This window comes from Phacochoerus africanus, chromosome 13 (genome assembly GCF_016906955.1).
Source record: "Phacochoerus africanus isolate WHEZ1 chromosome 13, ROS_Pafr_v1, whole genome shotgun sequence".
In the NCBI taxonomy this organism is placed as follows: Eukaryota; Metazoa; Chordata; class Mammalia; order Artiodactyla; family Suidae; genus Phacochoerus; species Phacochoerus africanus.
The window spans coordinates 48,582,745-48,608,482 of NC_062556.1; the positions used below are offsets into that span (position 1 = coordinate 48,582,745).

At 38.0% G+C, this 25,738-nt stretch overlaps 1 long non-coding RNA gene across 1 annotated transcript in view; it reads right to left on the reverse strand.

Annotated features, from left to right (window-relative positions):
* The window catches only part of LOC125113630 (uncharacterized), a 479,447-nt gene that overhangs the window by 97,270 nt on the left and 356,439 nt on the right, over positions 1–25,738 (reverse strand). Inside the window, exons 5-6 of the long non-coding RNA XR_007131518.1 lie at positions 18,970–19,063; positions 6,738–6,874 (exon numbers count right to left, since the gene is read on the reverse strand). This is a non-coding gene — a long non-coding RNA (uncharacterized LOC125113630). The remainder of the gene's footprint in view (positions 1–6,737; positions 6,875–18,969; positions 19,064–25,738) is intronic.

Sequence of the window (25,738 nt, forward strand, 5' to 3'; positions counted from 1 at the left end):
TCATCCTTAACTCCTCTGTAATTCATAGCAGGTGTTAGCAGCCCCAGTCACCTGGAGAGCTGACTCCTCACAGAAGAAGAATAGCTGCTACTTGTCAGCAGCCAATGAGCAGCAGGATTCTGAGATAATGGTTCTGGATAATGATCCAAAAAGGAAGGGAAGAATGATCAAAAGGAAAATAAAAAGTGAGAATAAATGAGTAGGGCTAGCACTTCACACTAAATATAAGGCTACGGAGCCATGCTTCTCTTCCCCATTTACATTTCTATCTTCTGTCATCTATTCAGATATGACTTGTAGCTCATTTTAAGGTGAGGGAAGTTGTGTCATGGTTATTCAGAAAAGTTAATAGAAAGTAGTAGAAAGTCTGTAAAGGTAAAAGTCACAGACATTTTATGGGCATCTTACACTCCACAGTAGGCACGTATTTACTTACTTGCTGAACACAATCAGACTTTCTACAAGTTCACAGTATAAGAGAACAACATGGATCTGAACTTTTGATTCAGCACAAATAAAATAAAGGAACAAGACTGATGAGATTAAATGCAGTTCTTAGGGCTGCCCAAGTAGAAAAACATATCCTTATTCAGAAGAGGTGTTTTCCCTTTCTTATTTAAAAAGTAACTGTATAAAACAATATGTATATAATTGTATTGTTAAGCCACACGAATCCATGGGAGCAACTGAAAGGAACCAGGAAAGGTAAATAAGAAGGTACATGTTATTTGATAAGATGAGCATGTTTGCAAAGCCATTTGGGCTCAAAAGAAAAATGTGTACTCTCAGTAAAATTTTGGTTACTGAGTCTGACTGTACATAGAGTGCTAATACTAAATCCCATCTCACGTGTATATGAATAACGTTACTTAATAATATGATATTTCTGGAATAGTATGTGCACAGTACTCCATAACAAGAGAGAATATTATTACACTTCTTCCTTTTCTGGGATAACTATTAGATAATTAATTTTAATTTCAGTTTTCAAATCACAGAGAAATTTTAAAAAATGAATTTTCTAGGTCATGAATTTAATGACAAAGAATGTTCTAATGTTGTCTGTTTATTCTAAAAGAACTCTCATCAATAACACTCCTTTCTGCTACTTCTTCATAAAAATAAATGAAATGTTCCATATTGTTTGAGTTCATACTATTGTTCGGAGCATTCATATAACGAAGTCAATTAATCGGTCTTTCTACCAGTCTCATGCCACACATTTCTTTTCTAATCACCATCTCAAAGTGAAATTTATATAAGCCCAGAGCCGCTGCTAAAAAGTCAAGGCAAAAGTCTTGATAGAGACCTATTACAGTCAATTTGAATCAGAAGACTTGAGGACACACTATGGAGAGTAGGAACCCTTCTTTCTGATTTTCATGTAATTGGTGCTATGATTAGATCAGAGGTTAGTTTCACATACTCAACATCCTTAGTTGAATCTTACCAACTCAACTAGCTCAAAGCTGTGTGAAACAAGACCTCCAATGTTTTGGTCTTGCATCTCATTGTCAAGCTTTTATTATGTTTATTCATTCAATATTTATTAAATATGTACTCTTTGTGAAATAATGTATTCAGTAGTTTTTAGAATTACTGATTCAAGTTCATTACCGGTAACTGCCTGTTCATATTTTCTATTTCATCCTGACTCAGTCTTGGGAATTGTATGTTTCTAGGAATTTATACATAACTTCTAGTCTGTCCTCTTTTTTTGGTGTTTAATTGTTCATAGTAATCTCTTATGATCTTTAGCATTTCTGTAATGGTGGTTTTAACTTCTCTTTAATTTCTGATTTTATTAATTTGGACTCTTTTTTTCTTGATGAGTCTGACTACAGGTTTTTCAACTGCGATTGTCTTTCCAATGAATAAGCTTTTGGTTTCATCGATCTTGTCTGTATATATTTTTTTTAGATTCAGATCCATTGATGTTTATGATTTCTGTCTTACTGTTTTTTTTTTCTTTTCTACTTCCTTTAGGTGTAAGATTAGATTGTCTATTTGAGATTTTTCTAGTTTCCTGAGGTAAGCTTGCATTATTATGAATTTCTTTCTTGGAACTGCTTTTGCTATCTCCCATAGATTTTGGAGCACTATGTTTTCATTTTCTTTTGTCTCCAGGCACTTTTTATTTCTTTTTTGATTTCTTTAGTAGTCCATTACTTGTTTAGTAGCATACTGTTTAGCCTCCACATGCTTGTGTTTTTTGTAAGGTCGTTTTTGTTTGTTTGTCTTTTTGGATTTTTTGGGGGGGGGCATTTTTTTTTTTTTATAGTTGATATCTAGTCTCATAGCATTGTGGTTGGAAAAGATGCTTTATAACAATTTCAATTTTCTCAAATTTACTGAGTTTTTTTGTGACTTAGCGTGTGGTCTATCCTGGAGAATATTTCATTTGTACTTGAAAAGAATGTATATTCTCCTAATTTTGGATTGTGCCCTCCTACTTGTAGATGAGACCATGTCCTGGGTCTAGTGCTAGCCACTGAAGGGTGACGTTTTCCAGGAGCTAGTGCAGGTGTGCTGGTGGGCAGGTACGGGTCTTGGGCCCTCTAATTGGTGGGGGCCAGGTCTCACAGTGGCTGGGCACTCAAGGGGTGCTGAGGCATACAGCCTCAGAAAATGTTTCAAAAACATTTTTGAAACAGAGAAGAGCTTGGGAAACATTTCTGTGGGCCTATATAAGGAAAGTTAATCTACAAGGTTCTAGACCTTCTCCTCATTGCCTCATTTTAGACCTGAGATTATAATGCTGCAGAAGGCTGCCTGAACTTGGGATGCCTTGAGAGTATTTCCTGTGCTAAGATCTATTGATGATAATAGCTTTTATTATTGGACATCATTATTTGCTGAGCACTCTTCCAAGCATTTTACATATGTGAACTCATTGAATTTTTGCAATTTTAAGAGAAAGTATTGCAATTTATCCTGTAAAGAAGGTGAAGTATGAAGAATATGCCCCCAGACACCAAGGCCATAACTTCAATGTTAATCCATCCCTCCAGTCCTCAGTCTTACCTTAAATTAGAAGTATTGATTTCCCCTGCAATTTTTGAAAATATTTCAGTGTTGGTTTTAACTTGTAAAATGTCTAAGAAGGTCCATTTCTCATTGGCTTTAAGCATATAGCAATGAATGTTGATTTCTTTAAAATAATTAGTTGTGCAGGTAGTATGTGTCCATTTGTCCACATAGCTTCATGAGTGCAAATGACGTCATTTGTGCCTTCAATGAGTGTGCTGTATAATTAATGGAAAATCTTCTTAATGGAAAAAATAGTCATGCAGTGTTTTTCTGGTGACAACTCCATTACAGGATGGAGTTAAATATTTTAATTAATGATTTTATTATCCTAATTCAAAGGACCTGTTTTCTACTATTTTGTACAGGGTGAACTTTAAAAGTTATCAAAAATACATATGTTGTTCCCAAAGTAACCACACACACATATGCAAAAAATTCTCTTGAGAGAGTCATTTATTTGAGCCTATAATTAAATGACTCTCAGTTCATACACATGAGGCCATAAAACTTATTTATTTTTAACGATGTTGTTCATGTATCAGGGTGCCCATCACTTTCATATCACTTTCTCCATGATGAATAGGGTGTTAAGACTGTAATCTAAAACATCTGATTGGCAATTGCACTCTATCTTAAAACTTTGACAAGTCCTCTCTTCCCAAGAATTGATACTGCAATACAAATGAGGAGCAGAAAAGATCAATCTCTTTTCCATTCAGTAATTTCAAAACAAGAACATACATAATTATATGTATAATAACTGGGTTTTTTTGAAGTTTTTTTTATTTCTTTCTATATATATTTTTTCTACTGCACAGCATGGTGACCCAGTTACACATACATGTATACAATAATAGGAATTCCAGAAGGAAAAGAGAAATAACTGTTTTATAAGAATAATGGTATGTAAGTATATATATAATTTTAAAAATGCTTATTAAGTATGTATATATGTAAAACACTAATCAAATTTGGATGTGATCAAACTTCTGTCCTTGGTAACATAAAATTTAAGTTCATAATTCGCTGGATCAGACAAACATGTAGATAATTAGAAATGTATATGTGTGTGTGTGTGTGTGTCTGTAGTTGGTCATTTTATTTAGTTATTGGGAAAAGGTAAAGTGACATTCATCTAATTCCTGGTAGGATTATAGGAAGGTTTTCATATTTTGTTCAAATTGTGCCCACTTCAACAGAATATGCAGAGCTCAGTGAAAGAGAGGAACTTGAGACCAACTATTTTTAACAAGCTTATCCAGTGAGCCTTAAGACCCAAGAAGCTTGGAAAATGTCAGTTAGACTATTTGACAATACAGGTTGATGAATTTGTTAATTATATTTTCCACTCTATTACAGATATTTCAGCCTCCTGCTATTACTCTGCAAGATATTGCTGGATGGAGGCATGCAGCGATGGGTTATGACTTCTTAAAATCACGGTGTCTGGTTGGAAGGTAACTTAAAGGTCACCTTGCCCAACAGTAAGTGCTTTCCTGATTTCAAATTTAGCCTGACCCTCAGGCTATCACCTTCCATTAATCAATCCTTCAGGTTTGTCTATGTGTCAATTACATGAAGCTAACCTAATTCAATCAGAGAAAGTATATTTTAAAGAAAGAAATCTATTCCAACAAATTCTACAATCCCCAGCCAATCATTTTTGGCCTACCTTGCTCACAAATATTTTTAGATTGACAAGTGACTAAAATGAGTCATGTCTAATTTACATGCCTACTCATTCCCTAAGGCAAAAACAAGTCAAGCTAAGGCAGCAGAATTACAATTCCTTAGTTGTCATCATCAGGTGTTTTCCAAGACACCCATGTACAGAAGGGGGTGGGGGAATGACTGTGAGAAAATTTAATTTATTGGTGTTATGACTATTTAAGTAGACAGTTCACATCAGTCTTCAAAATTGCATTTTCTACCAAACATTATTGCTATTATTGATAGATTTTAGGGCAAAACCAACTCTGAATGATTTACTCTGTGATTGAATTGCACAGTATAACTTCATTGTGTTTTGACAAAAATTTTCTGCAATTTAGAGTCTGGGAGACATTAAGCAGTTATGTATTGATTCTTTTTTTCCTCTCAAGTAATCAATTCAGATCCTTTGGCCTTAATTTCCCAAAAGACCTTAACTTCCATAAAAATTTTATTTCTGTGAGTATAAGATTCTGGATACTATAAAATGCCATCAGACATTTTGGAGGCCCATCTGTACTTTTGTCACTTTAGCAGCAGAAGTGGTAAAGAGAAGTGACTCTAACAGAAACATCATAAACTAAAAAGAAAAAAAATGCTTGGCTTAAAATAAAATGTCTTAATATGTGTTTGAAAGAGGTGGAATTCACCAGATTCCACAGTTCTTTTCTGAGTAAGATAAAAACAGGCTTTTGCTTATAATTCTTATTGATTAGCTGGACATTTGCCCTTGACTATAGGTGACCATATAATGTTATCATTGAAGGACTCACAGTTTATCTAGTCGTAAATCAATGGGTAAGTTATAGGTTACCTGATATTGACAGTTCATTCAACAATAAACATTTATGAAGGGGTTACTATGTACCCACTATTCTACAAGGCACTGGAAACTGAGCAATGAACAAGATAAACAAATCCCTTTTATTTTATAGGCTTATATTCCAGTGGGAGGAGATAATAATGAACAAACAAGTGATAAGAACTAGAAAGCAAAATAAGTTCAGGTAAGGGGATAGAACATTCAGGAAAGTCCTCTATGAAATGAAGATGTGAGCCCTGTCGATATGTACATGTCTCTGCCCCTCAACTAGGATTTACGCTTCTTAGTGGCAGAGACAAACCATTAAGTGTTATTGATCTCCTTTCCACTCCTCTTAGGGCCTTACATAATCAGGGTCCAAAATATTTTAATTGCTTTGAGAGTTATCTCACTAAAAGCCAGAACAATCCCTAGCATCCCTTTCCAGCCCGTAAAACAAAGACATAACTACTAAGTTCACCAAACAGTGGTACAAATCCCACCAGACATGAGTGGTTTCCCAGCTACCCTCTTTGCTTAACTCAGCCCAGATGAGAAATATCATAGAACAAAAGAGCAAACCTGTATGGACAAACTGGAAGGAAATTGATTTTATGCTGTCTTCAATATCAGTTATCAGCACTGATTTATCAGCTCCCATAGAGGGGCAAAACTCTACTCTAGCAGTCATGATCCTCCTGCAACTCCCATAAAAATAATGCAGATGAGACTTATAATACCTACATACAAAAGGCTTCAATCTGACAAAACAGTGCTGTATTTCATTCATCCGGCAAACATTTACTGCGCACATGCTATGTGCCAGATGCTGGGGATATAACATGGAAGGGAGTCCTGCCCTCAAAGAGTTTACTTGCTGGCATATTTCAGGTAGAACATAGTCTTTTCTGCTGTAAAGGCCTATTCTTAGGGGTCAGGCAACCCTGGTACCCAGCATTGTTTGAATAAATACAGAATACTCAGCGAAGAGCCTAAGAAAAGCAGCCCCAGTCTTCAGTATTCCACTGTCTCAAAGGACAGCAGTGTCCTTAACTTGGCAATTCCAAGCCAAGTGTCTCTTTGGAGACAGGGATGAGGTGTTCCAAACTAAGTCCCTTATTGAGATGAAGCTCTTGGGCAAAGGCCCAACCCATACAGACACAAACACACACACATCCCAGGATTCAGTCCCTACCGTTATGGCGCCCTGTCTGCGAGTTTGCTTCACCTCCTCTATTAGTGGGCTTTCGTTGCCAGGTGTTGGTCCATGACATACAGATAGTCCTTGGAACACTGACCTCTGGATGGGCCATTAAGAGACTTCTCTGCTTCCTGGAAGAGTCAAGAACCGTATGAGGGCAGAGGAAAAACAGTCATGCCATTGTTTTGACAGATTCAAATTACCAAGTTTCAGCTTTGGTTCTAGAGAGTGTTTGAATAAGTCCTTATATTATCCTGAAAAGGAGAAAATCTAGTCTTGTCTATTTTCGCTCTTTGTTACACTGGCTTTTACGTTTCTCAGAGCAGCCCTATGTCAGGATAATTTGGGCCGGGCTTGGTGTCCTGCTGCTTTTAGAACCTGCTCGCTTTGAGGGGTGAGTCTTTCACTGAGCATATTTTCCATCTCATTTGTCCTTTTTGCCCTTTGCTTTGACTGTTTCCTTGGAGGAACCAACAGGTTTCTTGTTTTGTTTTGTTTGTTTGTTTTTTGTTTGTTTTTTTTTAGCAGCTTCCCAACTTGACACTTTCTAAGTACAGATGTGTCAAGTTGCTTTCTGATCTTTCCAGAGTCTTATAACTTTCCTGTCCAGTTCTGATGGGAAATCTGACACACTCTGTGATCATGCTGTAATTTTGACAAGGGAAATCTAGCTGAAAACACCATTGTCTCCACACAAATGACCTAGAATGTCTCCCTGTCTTCCATCTGTAAAACAAATGGTTATGCCAATTGGAGGTGTAGAGCCATGAAGAGAATGACACATTATGCTGTCAGGTAAAACTATGAGAAATTTGTGCTTTATATGCTCAGGATAGCGACCTTCAGGCGCACAAACAGGTATTATTACAGTATATCAATTTGCATTTTCTTAAAAAGTGTCATACTTTGTTTTACAAGATACTGAATATATCTCCCTGTGCTATACAGTAGGTCCTTGTTTATCCATTTTATATAGAGCAGTGTATATATATATTAATCTCCCACCTTCCCCCTTTGGTAACCATGAATTTGTTTTCTGTGTATGACTCTCTTTCTGTTTTGTAAATAAGTTCATCTGTAGCATACTTTTTAACTGCTTTTCTAACAGTAGGAAGTATATGATATTATTATATAACCAGCATACTAAAAGTCTGGGACTGGAAGAATGGAATTGGTGCTGAGTTTTAGGATTTAAGGTCTCAGAAAATAGAGTGAAGGGAAAGGAATCAATAAAATTACAGATTGGACAATATGGTATTTACTTTTCTCTATAGTTTTAAAGATTCTATAATTTCATAAGCTTGTCAATGATCCTTTTTAGCTACGACAGCCATTTTAACACAGACGTGGGGAATTTAGAATTATATTACTGTAGCTTTGGAAAAAAAAGAAAAAAAAAACCCAGAATTTATCTTAACTTTCTCTTCTCCATAACATTTACTAAATAAAAAAAAAATTCTTAAAAAAACAAACTGAAATATCTGCTTTTTATCCTTGATACAGTATAGCCTTTTATTCATATTCAAGATCACCTTGGAAAAGCTGGTAGATTATATTTAATGAATCTTTGTGAGGAATGACAAGGTACAAATGTGTCAATTCTTTCATTTTTATCAGAATAAAAGCACAGTTTATTCATGCCTATGTACCTTGCAGTTACAGAGCCTTTTGTTTATACATCATTCATTTTACTAAAGGCTTTGCAAACCGTTTTTCATAAAGCAAATCTGTCTGTTTTACCATTCTCAGATTGGAAGCCAGCAATTGAGAATTTTGAATTGGCATTTCTTATTATAGAATATACATCTGTATTCTTCTAAAAGAATATAGACTTATGTATTGTTTTTTAGTTAAACAGGAGAGTATATAATATTGTTAGAAAAGGACTTTTTAAAAACAAAAATGACTAAATTATGTATAAAATAAGATTGTGGTTAAAACAAATTTTGGAATGAGAAAGAAAAGTTTAGATAAATGGTCTATAAAAAGAGCCTTCCTAAGAAAGTCTTTAGTAATAACCTGGATGTGGCTCTCTAGTAGTTTATGCTGGAAAGAATGACGAGGCAATAGAATTATAAGACTTTTTTTTTTAAAGAAAGAAAACCTTAGCTATAGGTCTTTTGACTAGAAGCATGACCCAAGTTAGTTATTTAAGTTACCTCAACAAGATTTCTCATCTTTAACAATCTATATCTAACAAGGATATAAAAAAGTAAGAAAATAGATATAAAAGTGCTTGTAGCTTTTAAAGTACCATAAGCAGGCAAATTACTTTAATTCTTTTTGTGGTATGACAAAACTGAATTATCTTACCACCAGAAACACAATATTAATTTCCATTTCTGAGGTCAAATGTTGTATCTCACAAAGTATGTATATAATGTATGTTGCTCCCAGAGAAGAAGAGAGTCTTAGTATGTAACATGGTAGAAGAGATACTGTTTATTTCATCTAAGCTACCAGAATCCTGCCAGTTCAGATATAGGTCCACAACAATATGTGAAGTTCTTTCATGCATGATGGTAAAAAGACACCAAGAACTGAACTGGGAATGACTTAACATTCTGAAATTTAGAGCTATAGACATCTTAGTTGACAGAAGTATGGGTTAACACAAGCTATAAGTGATCTAAAGTGGTGGTTCATCATGAACTGCCTCCCCTCTGCCATTCAATGAAGAATCATGAGGCTGGGGGAGTATTTTTAATGTTCTATGTTCCTTCTTGTTTCCATCTTTCTGAGTGTCCTCCTTGCTCTTGTCCCAGTCTGCTTTGCACGGAATCAACTGCACCCATATTTCTTTTCCCTTATAACTAAATAGAGCAAATTCTGAGTCTCTCTGGAATCGCTCAAAGTTCAGACTTCAAAGAGGACAAAGTCCTCATTTTCATCCTCCAAAGGATTCAGAAAAATGCTGCTGCCATTTACTTCAGTTTAGAGGATGACTCCTCTTCCCATTTGCCTTGCACTGAAACTGTACTTTGTTGAGAGTCATGTAGGCGGTTATACTGTGACATGAAATGTTTTTGTTTCTGTTTTTTTAATTCTTGCTTTTTGGGATAAGAAAAAAAATTTCCTATATTAGCCTTGTCTGCAAGGGATCTTTCCTTGGGTAGAAGGATGACAAGACACTCCTGATTGCAACAGCCTGAAACTTTTTTTTATCTCATCATGTCCTTTGTCACATAAGCCACATATGTCTGATTTTTTTTTGTCTTTTTAGGGCCGCACCCATGGCATATGCGGGTTCCCAGGCTAGGGGTCTAATTGGAGCTACAGCTGCTGGCCTGCACCACAGCCACAGCAATGCAGGGTCCAAGCTGTGTCCGCGACCTACACCAGAGCTCACGGCAATGCCAGATCCTTAACCCACTGAGGGAGGCCAGGGATCAAACCTGCATCCTCATGGATACTAGTCAGATTCGTTAACCACTGAGCCATGATGGGAACTCCCTGTCTGATTCTTGAGAGATCTGAATTTTAATGTTTGCCATTGAGCCATAGTTAATAAAATGTATACTACTAATAATACAAGTTTTAACCCAGATAGACTCTTAGAAGCTAGATTTAATAAATAAGAAACAAGTAAAAGAAGAAATATTTCTCTAACATTTGGATGTTCTCTTACTATTTCAGAAGTAAATATTTTAAAACATTGAAAGAAAACATTAAGAAAAACTTTGCTGGGGAATGCCTAATTTTACTCTCATTTCATGAACTATAACTATTGTCCATGCTTCAGCCATCTCTCCAATAAAGCACCTTATGTTTAGCGTCAGCCAAATGAAAGGCTACTACTATATGACAAAAATTAATTATTAATAATGGTTTGATTTAACTTTAACTCAGACCAAAAAAAGAGCATTCTATTCTGCAGCTTCTGTTCCTACCTGAGTTTTATTTTGTTTCATTTCCATCCTGTTTCTTAGTAAGTTGCATCTATTTATCTCTTATGCTGCTCCTGAACCCAGTATACTGACAATTAAGCTGTTTGTCATTCTTGCACAAGACTGCAGAAAGTTACATACTTTTTAAGGGCTTTAAGAACCTTTCAAGATTAAAGCCCAGCAGAAAACTCCTCCCTCTGGATTTACATTTTACAATCCATTATTTATTATTGTTGCTTGCCCTCTGAGAATAGTCTTCTTTATGTACGGCTGTGAGCAATATACATATAGTCCAAACTCATTATCTTTTTCCCTTTGCCTATCCAAACCTAAAACCCAAGAGAAGACTCTCATTTTCCATACTTGAGATAATGTCTCAAGTGACCAGTCAAACAGCAGACTTGTTTTAAGTACCGAACTTTGAGCATTAAATGTGTAGGTGCATGTCATTCGTGGCAATTCATACATAAACCTCTTCTGTTTCAGATCTCTCCAGGAGCCTCATGTCTGAATGAGTTGTCCCAGAGAGAAAATAATAAATGAAACATTAGACAAACTCCTTTCCATCTCCCCTGGCTCCTAACAGTCTTTATTGTTCCAGATACTACCAATATATAGCAACAGAATCAGATTCAAGACACAACACTCTGGGAGTTCCCACTGTGGCTTGGTGGGTTATGAACCCGACTAGCATTCATGAGGATGTGGGTTGGATCCCTGGCCTTGCTCAGTGGGTTAAGGATCTGGCATTGCCGTGAGCTGTGGTGTAGGTCACAGATGTGGCTTGTATAACATGCTGCTGTGGCTGTGGTGTAGGCTGGCAGCTGCAGCTCTGATTTGACCCCTAGCCTGGAAGCTCTATATGCTGCAGATATGGCCCTAAAAAGCAAAAATACATACATACATACATACATAAAGACAGAGCTCTCCTAGCTCTCCTTCATAATTTTAACCATGAAGAACATTTTTTCCTTTTACTATCTCTAATAAACTAGCATATTTTCCTCCCAAGGTTCTTTTATTTAGTATAGGGAGAATCACAGACAAGTAATTGTCTTCTCTAAACCATGAAATATATATTGTCCAACAGGCTGAATTTTTTCTTTTTAAATAGAAGTAAAGGTCACAAGATAAAGGAGGCACACAAGAAGATTGATTCTAGTAACATAGTGTGTGTCATTTTAATCATTCTGCTTTATTCAGCTACTATCCCAAATCCCTGAAAGTCTATCTTTCTTACCAAGTTAAGCAATCTTCCAAATAGCATATTGAATGGGGAATTGTTGCTACATTTTTTTTTTTTAGCTGAAATAAGCTGTGGTTCAACTTAAAGAAAACAGTACTTGATATAGCTGCCAAGAATAGGCTGTCACATGTAAAGTTAACTTTTAGGAAAAGATTTAAGATCCTTTAAAGACATATTTACCAGCCCAACTCACATAATGAGTTTAGGAAATCAATATTATAGATCAAACTATTACTCATAAAACTAAAATATTTTGGTTTTTCAGTAAAAGTTAACACAACTATTTGAATAGCATGCTCTGCCTGGAACAGAACATAGTATGATAAATTTTTTACACATTACCCTGAATACTGATGTTTGTCATTGCTTTTTTTAAAAAAATATTAATGTACAACAAAGGAAACCATAAACAAAATGAAAAAACAATGTATGGACTGGGAGACAATATTTGCAAACATTGTGACCAACAGGGGCATAATTTCTGAAATATACAAATAGCTCATAACAATTCAAAAGCAAACAAACAAAAGAACCAATCCAATCAAAAAAATGAACAGAAGACCTAAAAGACATTTTCTCCAAAGAAGATGTGCAGATGACCGACAGGTACATGAAAAGATGCTCAACACCATGAGTTATCTGAGAAATGCAAATCAAAACTACAGTGAGGTACCATCTCATACTTGTCAGAATGGTCATCTTTAAAATGTCTACAAATAACAAATGCTGCAGAGGATATGGAGAAAAGGGAACCCTTCTACACCATTGGTGGGAATGTAAATTGGTGCAGCCACTACGGAAAACAGTATGGAGGTTCCTCAAAAAACTAAAAATAGAGTTGCCATATGAACCAGCAATCTCATTTCTAGGCATATGTCTGGATAAAAATCATAATTCAAAGAGATACATGCATCCTTATATTCACAGAAGCACTATCCACAATAGCCAAGACACGAAAACAACCTAAATGTTCGACAGACAAATGGATAAAGAAGATGTGGTACATAAATACTCAACCATGAAAAATAATGTAATAATGCCATTTGCAGAAACATGGATAGAACTAGAGATTATCATGCTAAGTGAAGTCAGAGAGAGAAAGATAATATGATATCACTTATCTGTGGAATCTAAAATATGACACAAATGAATTTATCTACAAAACAGAAACAGACACAGAGACAGAGAGAACAGACTTGTGGTTGCCAAGGAAGAAAGGGGTAGTAGAGGGATAGACTGGGAGTTTTGGATTAGCAGACTATTGTATATAATGCAAACTATTATATATAGAATGGATAAACAACAAATTCCTATGTAGCACAGGAAACTATATTCAATATACTGTGATAAAATCTAATGGAAAAGAAAAATATTGAAAATAAAATAAGTAAAATCTAGGTAAGAATAAAAATAATTATATATTTTTTTCTTTTCTTTTTCTTTTTATGGCCATACCTGCAGCATATGGTTTCCAGGCTAGGGGTTGAATTGGAGCTACAGCTGCCACCCTATGCCACAGCCACAGCAGCACAGGATCCGATCTGTGTCTGTGATCTACACCACAGCTTACAGCAACGCTGGGTCCTTAACCCACTGAGCGAGGCCAGGAATCAAACCCATGTCCTCCTGGATACTACTCAGGTTTGTTTCTGCTAAGCCACAACAGGAACTCCATAAATAAGTGTAATTTCTTATGCACATGTTTGGCCGTCTGGTGATGGACAAAGGAAGAACTGCCCCTCCCACCCCACCCAAATTGCTAACTTGTAAACTTTTAAACTAACTAGATACTTACTGTTTTAAGTTGGTGAGTTTTTAGGGTAGTTTGTGAAACAGAGTTATTGGGGCTACAGATAATGGATGATCTCTTGATGGAAGAAAGAACAGCATAAAAGGAGGCATTAAGGGTAGGGAAGAAAATCTTTTCCACTCCCTCTCCTTGTCTCCATTTCCAGGTACGGCTTTAGTCTGCCTAACCTTGGGTGCTAAAACTTCATGTTGAGTCAGGAAAAAAAAGGGGGGGATTTAAACTCTAGTTCTGGGGCATATTACCTCTGGGTCATTGAATTTCTCTAGGTTTCAATATCCTCAACAGTACTACGCATGACATGGGGTTATTCTGGGTAGTATACTGAGAAAATAAAAGTAATCGACTCACATGTTGCTGAATCCATGGTACATGCTTGATAAATGGTAGGCACTAAGGAAACATTGGCCAATTGTTTCACCATGTGTCTTTCTCATTCTTCAGGAGATGAAATGGGTAAAGACAGAGAAACAAGCAATGGCAAACCCAAGTGCACAAGCACTGGGCGAGCCTCTGCTTTGTCAAAGCTGCTAACATCCCACTGGACAAAGCAGTCACATGCCTGACACAGAGTAGTGGTAAAAGTTCATAACAGAGCTATAGGGCAAATGGTTTGAAAACATGAGGATGCAAAATGGGGGCCCACTAGTCAAATCAATATGCTAGAATCTATAACTTTTCATCTTATCTTGGAAGACTTCCTCTACCTTTAGCATTCTCAGGCTATGATTCCTCAAAAACAGTGATTTACAATGCATATAGGGGCGTCTATATAAAATGGCCTTCCAATACTGGGGACTCCATCCTCAAAGAAGCATCCATTACCTCACTTCTGGTAGTAACTGGACCAGCGGCACTGACATCTTACAGCACCTTGAAAGAAATTCAGGATCTTGGGCCATACCCAAGGCCTACTGAGTCATAAAGAACATGTTACTAGGATAGCCAAGTGACTTGTATTAACATTAGGTTTCAAAAAACACTGGCTATTAGCTTGGAATTATGTTCTTAAATTTGTTCTCAGTTGTGTTTGATGAGAAACCTTGGAGAGATTTTTACCTATAAGAATGGAAACAAAAAATGGGTTTGACTATCCAGTAATAACCTAATTTTTAAATAGATAAGACTTGACACTTCACTAAAGAAGAGATACAAATAACCTACAAGCCTGTTAAAGATGACTGGCACCATTAATCATTAGGGAAGTGCAAATTAAAGCCAGACTGAAACCTACTAGAATGGCTGGAGTTAAAGAGACTGGAAGGATTTGCAAGGATGTGAAGCATCTGGGATTCTTATAAAAGTACTTTGGAAAGTAGTGTGCTTCATATAAAGGTAAAACTGTACCTACCCCATGATCTAGCAATTTGAATTTGAGTACATACCCAAGGGAGAGGAATCTGTATATCCACAAGAGAACATGCAAAAATGTTCATAGTAGTTTTATTCATAATAGCTAAAACTGGAAATAACCCAAATATCCATTAACTGGAGTATGGAAAAACAAAATGGGGTATATTCATGCAATAGAAAGGAATGATATGCAAAACATACCATGTATGTTTGCATATGTCTCTCACTGACATTTTTGAGAGAACAAGGTCAAACACACAGGAAATACATATTGTGTGATCCCATTTATCTGAAATTAAAGGACAGGGAAAGTCAATCTCTGGCTACAGAAATCAGAATGGTGGTTTTTCTGTATGGTGGTAGGACATGTAGTATGCATTAATCATAAAAGAGCAAGAGGGATCTTTCTACATGATGGTGAGCTTTTGTAGTTCTCTGTGGGTGTCTTTACACAGGTGTATGTATTCAGCAAAAACATACTGAACTTCATGCATTATATTATTTATAAATTAAACTTCAATAAAGAGACGTTTATCACTTCACAGTTTTCAAATCCTGTATTCCCATATATCACCACATCTGTAACAATCCTGTGGGACCAGCAGGGCAGGTGTTATAATGTTTACAGATGAGAACATTAAAGCTCAGAAGGATTTAACTTGCTAAACTCTGCACACCCATAGGTCTTTGACCACAATTTCATTTTCTGTAAACTGCATTTTCATTTCCCCAGGCAGCCAGTGAGAGCAAAACTACAAGTTTTGAAATAGAAAAGAGTTAATGGATTTTAAAGTGCTGAGAAGAACTTTTCTGCTGGGATAGTATTATTTGAATACTAAGCATAGTCTTTACATGTCAAACATCCACTTTTGTCTCTTGCCTACTGTTCTGGGGAACAGGGAAGCTTTCCAAAGACAGAAATGGAGAAGACCATAGGAAAATGAGACAGTTGTTGCCAGGGGAGCGGGCTTCTTTGTTTGGCTTGGAGTTGTTCTTTTCTGTGGCTTCTCAGAAGCATGGCGAAGTATAAACATTTCAGACCAGTACTGAGAGACTAGATAGAAACTACAGAGTCCTGCATCAAAGCCAACCTGAAGAGAGACAGCCTAAAGAGATGCCATAGAGGGAGCCATGGGTCTGGCTAGCCAGTGTGCTTGGTAATTTCTATACCTGAGGTGTCAACAAGAAATTAAAGAAGACAGACTTGGGATTGTGGCCTCGTTGCCAGAGGTCAGGACAGGGCATCAGATAGGACAGCTTCTCTAGACTCATAGGCTACTTCAGAACACCAGAATATCTATTTCTAGGCCCCTGGCTGAACCTCTAGACCCATCTCCTTGAAGCTAGGGGAGTGATTTATTTGCTGGTATATATACATTTTTAAAAATTTTTATATTTATAAAATTGATTCTATGCATATAAAATACTGAAGGAGAGACTGATGATTTAACAAGAAGGCATCCTTGTGATACTTCTCACACTTAGGCTTCCATGCACCTGTGTAGTAACATGGTATACTGTTCACCATATTATCGTTCTGACTCTTCTCAATAAATAAAGTCCAAGTTGGAGGTGGCTAGAAAAACACACGTGTGTACATGGAGGGGGACAGTGTAAAGAGAAGTGGGTCCTATGATAAGCAAAGGCTGGAAATAAATTAGTCCAGTGGGTTTTTTGCCTGGAGGTACATTAATGTATATCTGGACCTTTTATTAAAACCTCACTGTGTCCAGATCCTATTGCCCAGAGAGTCTAATTTAATCAGTCTGAGGGGACGGAGAGGGCAGAGGGGTGTGAATTGCCATGAAAACTTCACAGGCAGGACTGATGGGCTGTAAGGGGTGGAAGTAGGCAGAGGAGAGAGGATAGTTATTCAGAATGAAGTCCAGGTAAAAAGGCCAGCTCGCCGAAACGGGCTGGTTCCAACAACACCTACAGAACAAACAAAACCCTTCATAGAGGTTGCTCCACTTTTAAGTTGGATGGAGGGTCAAAAGTAGAGACACCAGGGAACCCCAAACCAAGAAACTCTCCCAAAGGAAAAAGAAAGAAGCCCGCACAAGGATCCTCTTTGGTTCCATCTTTGCTCCCAGAGCACCTCACCCTCTGCCACTTCTTAGGGGAAATAAACACGTTGTCAAGCCATTGGCCTGAGACCTCCGAGTTACTTATTGCCGCACATCTCACTTCAGCTCACAAAATGCTAAACAGCGACTTTCTCACTTTGAATCACATTGATCCAAGTTACCCAGCTAAGCCCCGGGGACTATACTAAAATACATTCACTTTACGCTTTCCTCTACGCTGGAAAGTTGCATACCCACATCCTCCCAGCAATGAAAGAAATAGAAGTTACATAATCAGATAGTCTTAGAATCAGATTAGAGAAGATTAAAAAATACTACTCAACATGGGCAAAAATAAGGGGAAAATGCCATCTCATACTCTGCTGATAGAATTCTAAATTTGTAAAACTCTCCTGAAGGACAGTGTTTGTGTTTTGTTTTCTTTTGTTTTGCTTTGCTTTTTAGGGCCATACTCATGGCATATGGAAGTTCCCAGGCTGGGGGTCGAATCAGAGCTATAGCTGCTGGCCTACACCACAGCCACAGCAATGCAGCATCAGAGCAGCATCTGTGACCTGCACCACAGCTCATGGCAACACTGGATCCTTAACCCACCGAGCAAGGCTAGGGATTGAACCCTCATCCTCATAATCGGATTCGTTACGGCTGAACCACAATGGGAACTCCCGGTGGTGTTTGTTTTTATCTCAAGAGAAAATTTTAAATTTCAGAAAACCTTCTTTTTAATTAAAGTATAGTTGAGGACTTCCTGTTTGGCTCAGTGGGTAAAGAACCCAACAAGTATCCATGAGGATGCAGGTTTGATCCCTGGCCTCGCTCAGTGGGTTGTTTCTGCAAGCTGCGGCATAGGTTGCAGATGTGGCTGGGGTATGGCATTGCTGTGGCTGTAGCAAAGGCCGGCAGTTGCAGTTCTGACTCCACCCCTAGCTGGGGAACCTCCATATGCCTCAGATGCAGCCCTTAAAAAAATTACTAAAATATAGTTGATTTACAATGTTGTGGCAGTTTCTGCTGTATGGCAAAGTCACCCAGTCAAACATACAGACGCATTCTTCTTCTCATACTATCTTCCATCATGGTCTATCTCAAGAGATTAGATATACTTCCCTGTGCTGTACAGTAGTCATTTGATACGACATTCCCCCTCTGGCAATTTATCCTAAGGCTATATAAAAATACTCTTCTAATCATGATGATCGTAACATTAAAACAGCCTAAATATGAATAAGAGTTTGAGTAATTAAATCATTAAGTCTAGTCCATAAAAAACGATGATGTGAAAAAATATTTTACAAAATTAATACATGATTAGACAAGCAGTAGGTCATACAACAGAATGTACAACAGAATCCCATTTTTGGTAAATCTATATGCACAGAAAAAAGACTAGAACTTGGCAGCAAACTCTTGGCAGTGATTATCTAGGTGACAAAGCACTTTCTCCTATTCGAACAGTACTTTTCTGTTATATTTTATAACGAATTTAATTTGTACTGTGTGTATAATTAAGGCAAATGCATAAAAGCAAGTAAAGAAAAAAAGACTAAAAAGCTATACCACAAAATAGTTGAGATGAAATCTTTGCTTATCTCTTGTTCAAGATTTCTAACAATGAATATGTATTATTATTATAACAAAAATGCCCCCAAGTAATTTTAATTGCACTCTTACATAACCTAAGACATTTCAGAGTCTTCAAATAATTTAACTGTTATAGCTCTGTTGTTTCCTTTATTGAGCCTCAAATTCTTTTCAAAAACAACAGCAAACAAAACTAAGCATTAACACAAGCCTATTTCAGCTTAAGAGAGGAAGCAACTGTATGGGCTTTGAGAACTATCCTTACCTTTATGTGTAGCTTTGAGACTTCAGCGCCTAAGACATTCAGACTTTTGTTCTGCTTAGATATTTCCATTTTCTTTTGGGATGTTGCGTCTTGCCTTTAGAACCAAAAGGAGCTTTATTAGCAACTTTGTTGCCTTTGCCTTTTTCACTCATATTTTTATTGATTTTTTTTCCCCACATTGAATTGCCCTAGTTCTTGACAACCCATACCCTCTAAAGCATTAAGCAATACCCTAACGACATTGTGTCTACAAACATTCAGGTACCATTTAGCGTAGGAAATCCACCTAAGAATTCCCCTTCAAATTCATTTTCAGAAAAGGAGGATGACATTTCAGGACTTCCAAAACTATCGTCTTGAGGTAACTAAGGTATATCTACTGAGAAAAGTAACTGTTCATCAATGGTAGTCTGAGAATATTGTTTATATAGAAAGTTAACACCCCCTCCCCCACTTCCTTCTGTGGAAAAAACAAGGTATAATTTCCTGCAGAGGTTACCTGAAATGTCTGCCTCTGAACCGAAAGAACCTTAGCAGCCCTCAGACTGACATGCTCTTACAGAAAGTGTTATATGTTCACTGGAAATATTTTACAGTCAGACCCAGGCATTGTCCTGATAGATGAGAGGTACCTCAGGAAGAACTCCTGGGTCCACTCAATACCCACTGATGGCCAGAGAGGCTATGACATCCCTCTCTACAAGCCTCCCTGAGAGCAGACACTAAAACTTGTGCTCCATTATGTCCTCGGCACTGGACATACAGTGCGTTTGATAATACCTATAGTGTAAGTGAATTAAAAAAAAAAAAAAAGGATGAATGAACAAATGAATGATACTCCATAAAATTCCTCAAAGAGGGTGAATCTTTATACAAAAGAATTTACACAGGATAAGATATGGGTTAGGGTTAGGGTTAGAGCCTAACCCCAAAATTAGGCCCTCATAACAAATAAATGGCTGACTTTTGTGACTCAGTGGGTTAAGGATCTAGCATTGTCACTACAGCAGCTTGGGTTGCTGCTGTGGCATGTGTTCGATCCCTGACCTGGGAACTTCCACATGCAGCAGGTGCAGCCAAAAAGGAAAGAAAGAAAGAAAGAGAGAGAGAGAGAGAGAGGGAGAGGCAGAGGGAGAGGGAGAGGGAGAGGGAGAGGGAGAGGGAGAGGGCGAGAGCGAGAGCGAGAGGAAGGAAGGAAGGAAGGAAGGAAGGAAGGAAGGAAGGAAGGAAGGAAGGAAGGAGGGAAGGAAGGAAGGGGAATAACAGAGAAGTTTTAGCAGATAAGAGGATGGAGACAGCACGAGGCCCCTGGCAGAAAAGGAGGAAGAGCCTATTAGAGGATGGATCTCCAGGAACACTGGAGGAAGACTAGCCCACTTCAAACACTTATTGAAGATCATCAAGCCTGCTCCATGGGTTCTTGCCATGGACCCACCAACTTCAAGAGTGTCTCAAGGACTTGTTACCAAGGTTTTATTTCCCAAAATAGGGTAGGGAGGTGACTTCATTTCTGCAGAGAAGCTTAAGTTTCTTTTTTTATCAGGACCCGAAACTATAGAATCCAAGGAAAGACCCAGTTCCAAATGAGTGAATACAAAGCCTCTAGGTGGGGAAACAGCAGATTTAACCATTGTATCTGCTAGCTAACTCCATTTCTGCTCCTCTCCTTCTTCATTCCTTGGTAATTAAAGATGAAAGATCCCATGGTGAATGTTGTGATGATACACTGCTGTATAATAAACCACACTAAAACCTAGTGACTTAAAACTACCATTTTATGGTATCCTGTATTTATGTGGATCAGAAATTCAGGCTCCACATAACTTCTGCTCTTTAGAAGACACAGTTAATATATCTGGTAAAGAACTTGTATCCAGAATATATTAACAACTCTGAAAACCCAATAATAAAAAAGCAAAAAAAAAACCATAAAAAGTAAGGCAAAACATTTGAAAGACACTGTACCGAAGAAGATATTTATTATTTTTTTGTCTTTTTTTTGTCTTTTGTTATTGTTGTTGTTGCTATTTCTTGGGCCGCTCCCGCGGCATATGGAGGTTCCCAGGCTAGGGGTCCAATCGGAGCTGTAGTCACCAGCCTATGCCAGAGACACAGCAACGCTGGATCCGAACCACATCTGCAACCTACACCACAGCTCACGGCAACGCCGGATCGTTAACCCACTGAGCAAGGGCAGGGACCGAACCCGCCACCTCATGGTTCCTAGTCGGATTCGTTAACCACTGCGCCACGACGGGAACTCCCCGAAGAAGATATTTAAATGGCAAATAAGCCCATGAAAAGATATTCAGTATCATTAGTCATTAGGGTAATTCAAGTCATAACCACAAGGAGATACCACCACATAGTGATTTCTAGAGACTAAAAGCAGATTAGTGGTTTCCTGGCTAGAGAGAAGGCGCTGAAGCAAGGGGATCACAAAGGGACACTGGTCAACCTGGGAAGTGATGGATACATTCACTACCTTGCGTGTGGTGATGGTTTTCCAGGGATCTACACAAATCAAAGCACATGAGGAGTTCCCATTGTGGCTCAATGGTAAAGAACCTGACCAGTATCCATGAGGATTTGAGTTCCATCCCTGGCCTCGCTCAGTGGGTTAAAGATTTGGCATTGCCAGGAGCTGTGGCGTAGGACACAGATTCGGCTTGGACCCCACGTTGTCATGGCTGTGATGTAGGCTGGCAGCTGTAGCTCCAATTTGAACCCAGCCCAGGAACTTCCATATGCTGCAGGTGTGGCCCTAAAAAGACACACACACACACACACACACACACACACACACAGCACATGAAACTATTCAGGTTAAATCTGTGCAGTTCACTAAAGTATATGGAATGATTGGCCAACAGGGACCTGCTGTATAGTGCAGAAAACTTTACCCAATATTCTGTGGTAATCTATGTGGGAAAAGAATCTGAAAGAGAATGGATGTGTGTACATGTATAAATGAAACCCTTTTTGTGCAGCAGAAATTATCACAACCTTGTAAATCAATCATACATCAAAACTTTCAAAAAATGAAAAAAAAATCTGTGCAGTTTATAGTGTGCCCATTGTACCTCAATACAGCTGTTTTAAAGAGAGAATGGAGAGAAAAGATCTTTTCTTCCACCATTCATCCCATTAAGGAAATCACCAAGTTTAGAACTCACTGAGCCAAAGTTTTAAAGCAATTTGAGGCAGATGCTCACAAATGAGGAAATCACACCACAGATGGAAGAGGTGATTTGCCTAAGGTCACTCAGCTATTGGCTACAGTTTCAAGATCTTATCTTCCTACCTGCCACTATTCTCTGAAAAAAGGTGCCTCTTTTTTACAGCTGCATTCAAAGTGTTTTAGGATCAATTAAATGATTGAAAGTGTGATATTAATGTAGATTAACATAGGTCCTAGTTTAGATGAAGGACATCTAACAGTCTGGTAGAGAAGCCACAATCTTTCTGGTCTAAAGAAATTGAGGGTGGATTTTGGAATAATCACAGGCTCTGGAAAGTGAGTGGGGGAATACTGGAAAAATGAGACCTAGAAAAGGAGAATCCCAAATTTTATTTGTAAATTCTGCCAAAATCTCTGTTTAATCCCTGAGGCATGCATGCATAAAACAGAAGATAAAAGAACTAAATTGATATTAGAATTGCTGATAAGATCGAAAGTTGGCAGTATTAGCCTATCCATTTAATTTCCTGCTAAAACAATAAAATCAACACTCTTCAGAAGAATAGAACAGAATCCAGAGAGTCTAACACAATATTCAGGATACAATCAAAAATCACTAGACATAAAAAAAAATAGCAAATGTAACCCATTCTCAACAGAAAGCTAATCAACAGAGACTGACTCCAAGATGGCCTAGATATTAGAATTGGCAGACAGGAATCACTATAATAGCTATTTTCAATGATGGAAAGGATGTTGTGGCTTAACATAAACTCAACTTTCAAGGTATCTTGTTTAGTCTATTATCAGACACTGAGTAATAACCCACTCTTTTCTGGAAACTATACTGGCTTATGTGAGATATCACTTTCTTCCCTCACCAAAAGGGGTTTCTTATCCTAATACTCTACTCCTCTGACCACAGGGAGGTAATCCAGAACATGTGAACCTAAGTCTCTCCTCAGATTCTTCATATTGAGTTTTGGGATAGAGATTCTGAGAAAAAAGACTTGAAAGCTATTGGCAGCCATTTTCCACACAATGGGGAAAAAATGAATCTTTGGTGGAAGCAGAGAAGATTAAACTTCCTGAGAAAGAAGCAGAGACCACAGGCACATAGAAAATCTTGGCATCATTTGAATCCTGGTTTTAGCGGCTCCTGGGTCCAGCTGTACCCTCTGGTTACGTGTGCCAACAAATTCCCACATTTTTGTTTAATTTAGTTCTAATTGGAATTCTAATAACCAAAATCTAGTGTTTCTGTAAAATAAATACCTAAAGAATAGAGAAGATGGGCAAAGGGGAGAAATCATAATGTCAAAATAAGAAGTACCAGAGAACTTTCAGGACAAAGGGTAGGGTAGTTTTGGAGAAAGATGCCAGAAAACACAATGGAGGGCTTGTTTAGCACTTGCATATAACCTCTTCTTTCCACTTCCACTTCATTTGAGATAAAACATTGGGAGAGGTGGATGGGAAGCAGCAGTAGGGACTGGGAAGTCTTTAGGAGGTTGCTAAGAGAACCATTAGTTCATTTGTCACTAAAGACTGATCACAGCTGGAGGCATATATGAGTTGCTAAGGATACAGCAATGAGCAAAACAGACCATACCTCTCCTCATGGAGCTTCAGTCTAGTGTTGTGTTACTTTTGAGAAAGAGCACCTGCCTGTAGCATAGCTTGAGGCCAGGAAAGTTGTCAGCTTAGCACACCAAAAATCACAAGCTTCCTATGGCATGTGGAACCAAGCCACATGCTAGGTAAGAAGTTGCTGATACAGTATCACAAAAAGAGAGATAATTCCAGAAAGATCAGTGACCAACCACTCCTACAAACATGCTGAATCTTACGAGGTCTTGATAAGGAAGAAGCAATAGGTCTCAGTGTAGAGAAACACCAAAGAAGGAGATTGAGAGAATACTGATGTGCTAGGAAACATATTTCTCTAGGGATTCAACTCTCTGGAGAAACCATCTCCACTCTCCTCTCTACCAGGACTGGATAAGACTGGGGAGGCAGGGTGGTCTACAGATGGTGGTAAACCAGCTCAGCTGTGTTTGAGCTTGTCATGAGCTCAAGGTCATGGAGAGTGAATAATTAGAACATGGAGGTCTGAAAGCAGACTTCTGGACTTCTGCAACAATTTGAAAGGGTCCTTCCTTTTCCACAGGAGAGTTAGAAACACTGCCCACAGCTGCACCAAGCAGTTCTGTGGCTTTGTTTTACAAGTAAATGAAATCCCACGACCATCCCATGGTGTCAGCTATCATCCTGGCCATCACATTCTGCTTGGCAGGCTGGGAAATGAGGCACAGAATAACATATTCAGGTTTTGCCAGTGAGCACTGGCTCGTGGCCTCATCAGTCAGCCCTGGTGTTCCAGAGTGTTCTATACAAAATTCTATACAAATGGAGGAGAGCATGTCGTGATTTTATTTACATGTCAGATGTCTCAAGATCATCCAAGTTGTCTGTCTTGCTAACAAGCCCTGTCTCCTGTCAAGACTGTCCACCCAGGCACATCCTCAGCAGTCCTCAGAGTCTACAAACTCTACAGCAGATTAAAGTGTTTACATGCAAGTATATGTATGGGCAGCTGAAAATCAAATGTGAGTTACATCTTCCAGCTATTTGAGCAGGTCCTCAGTTAATGGGTTTTTTGCTGAGTTTTTCTTGTTTTGTTTTTGTTTTTTTTTTTGAAGATGGGAAATTTTTCTTGGACTGAGAGCTCTCTCAAGGACATTATATTAGGGGCCCTCTTAGAGGATGACAACTGCACATGCCAATAGAAAAAATGTGGCCAAAGATATTAGTGGGCAGTTCACAAAAGAATAAATACAAATGGCCAATTTTTAAAAATTTCAATCTCACTATTTCGAGATAGAAAGTAGACGAAGATGTAGTAATTTTCATGCATTAGATAGGTAACTCAAAGCAAACAAACATACAAACAAACAAAACAAAACAAAACCTTACAAAAATACAGTGAAAAGTCTCTCTTCCACTATCCCAAACTTCATTTTCCAGAAGCAACTCATGCTACTGGATCCTATGTGCCTTTCTAGAAGGATTCCTTGTATATACAAGCAAATATGTGTGTATGTGTGTGTCTTCATAATGAACATCTTGTTTTTAGGCTTAAGTTATATCCTGGGAGTTTATTTTATATCAGCACATATAAAACTACCTCATATATTAATCACTTCCTCAAAATTGTAGTGGATATTGAGGTTGCCTCCCAGCATTCCTCTACTTTTCCACCTCCTTTGTGTTACTGCACTAAAGTTTGAGGGACACTGGTACCACATGTACCACTAGGGGTAGGTGTGGTCCCTGACCACCAGTGATTATGTCAGTGTCAAATCGCCAATCTTGAGCCAATCAAAGTGAAGCTTAGGTTTTTTAAAAAATGATTTGGGGGGGTTTCTCCCTCTCTCCATGAGATGAAGAAGTCCAGAGCATCTTATTCACAAGTGGAGCCAGACCAGCCATGTGTTGGAGCAGGTAACGTGGAAGGCAGAGCAGAGAAACTAGGTCTTTGAGGATGGTGAGGGCCAGGAGGTTAAGGCCACTCTGAAGTTCACTCTT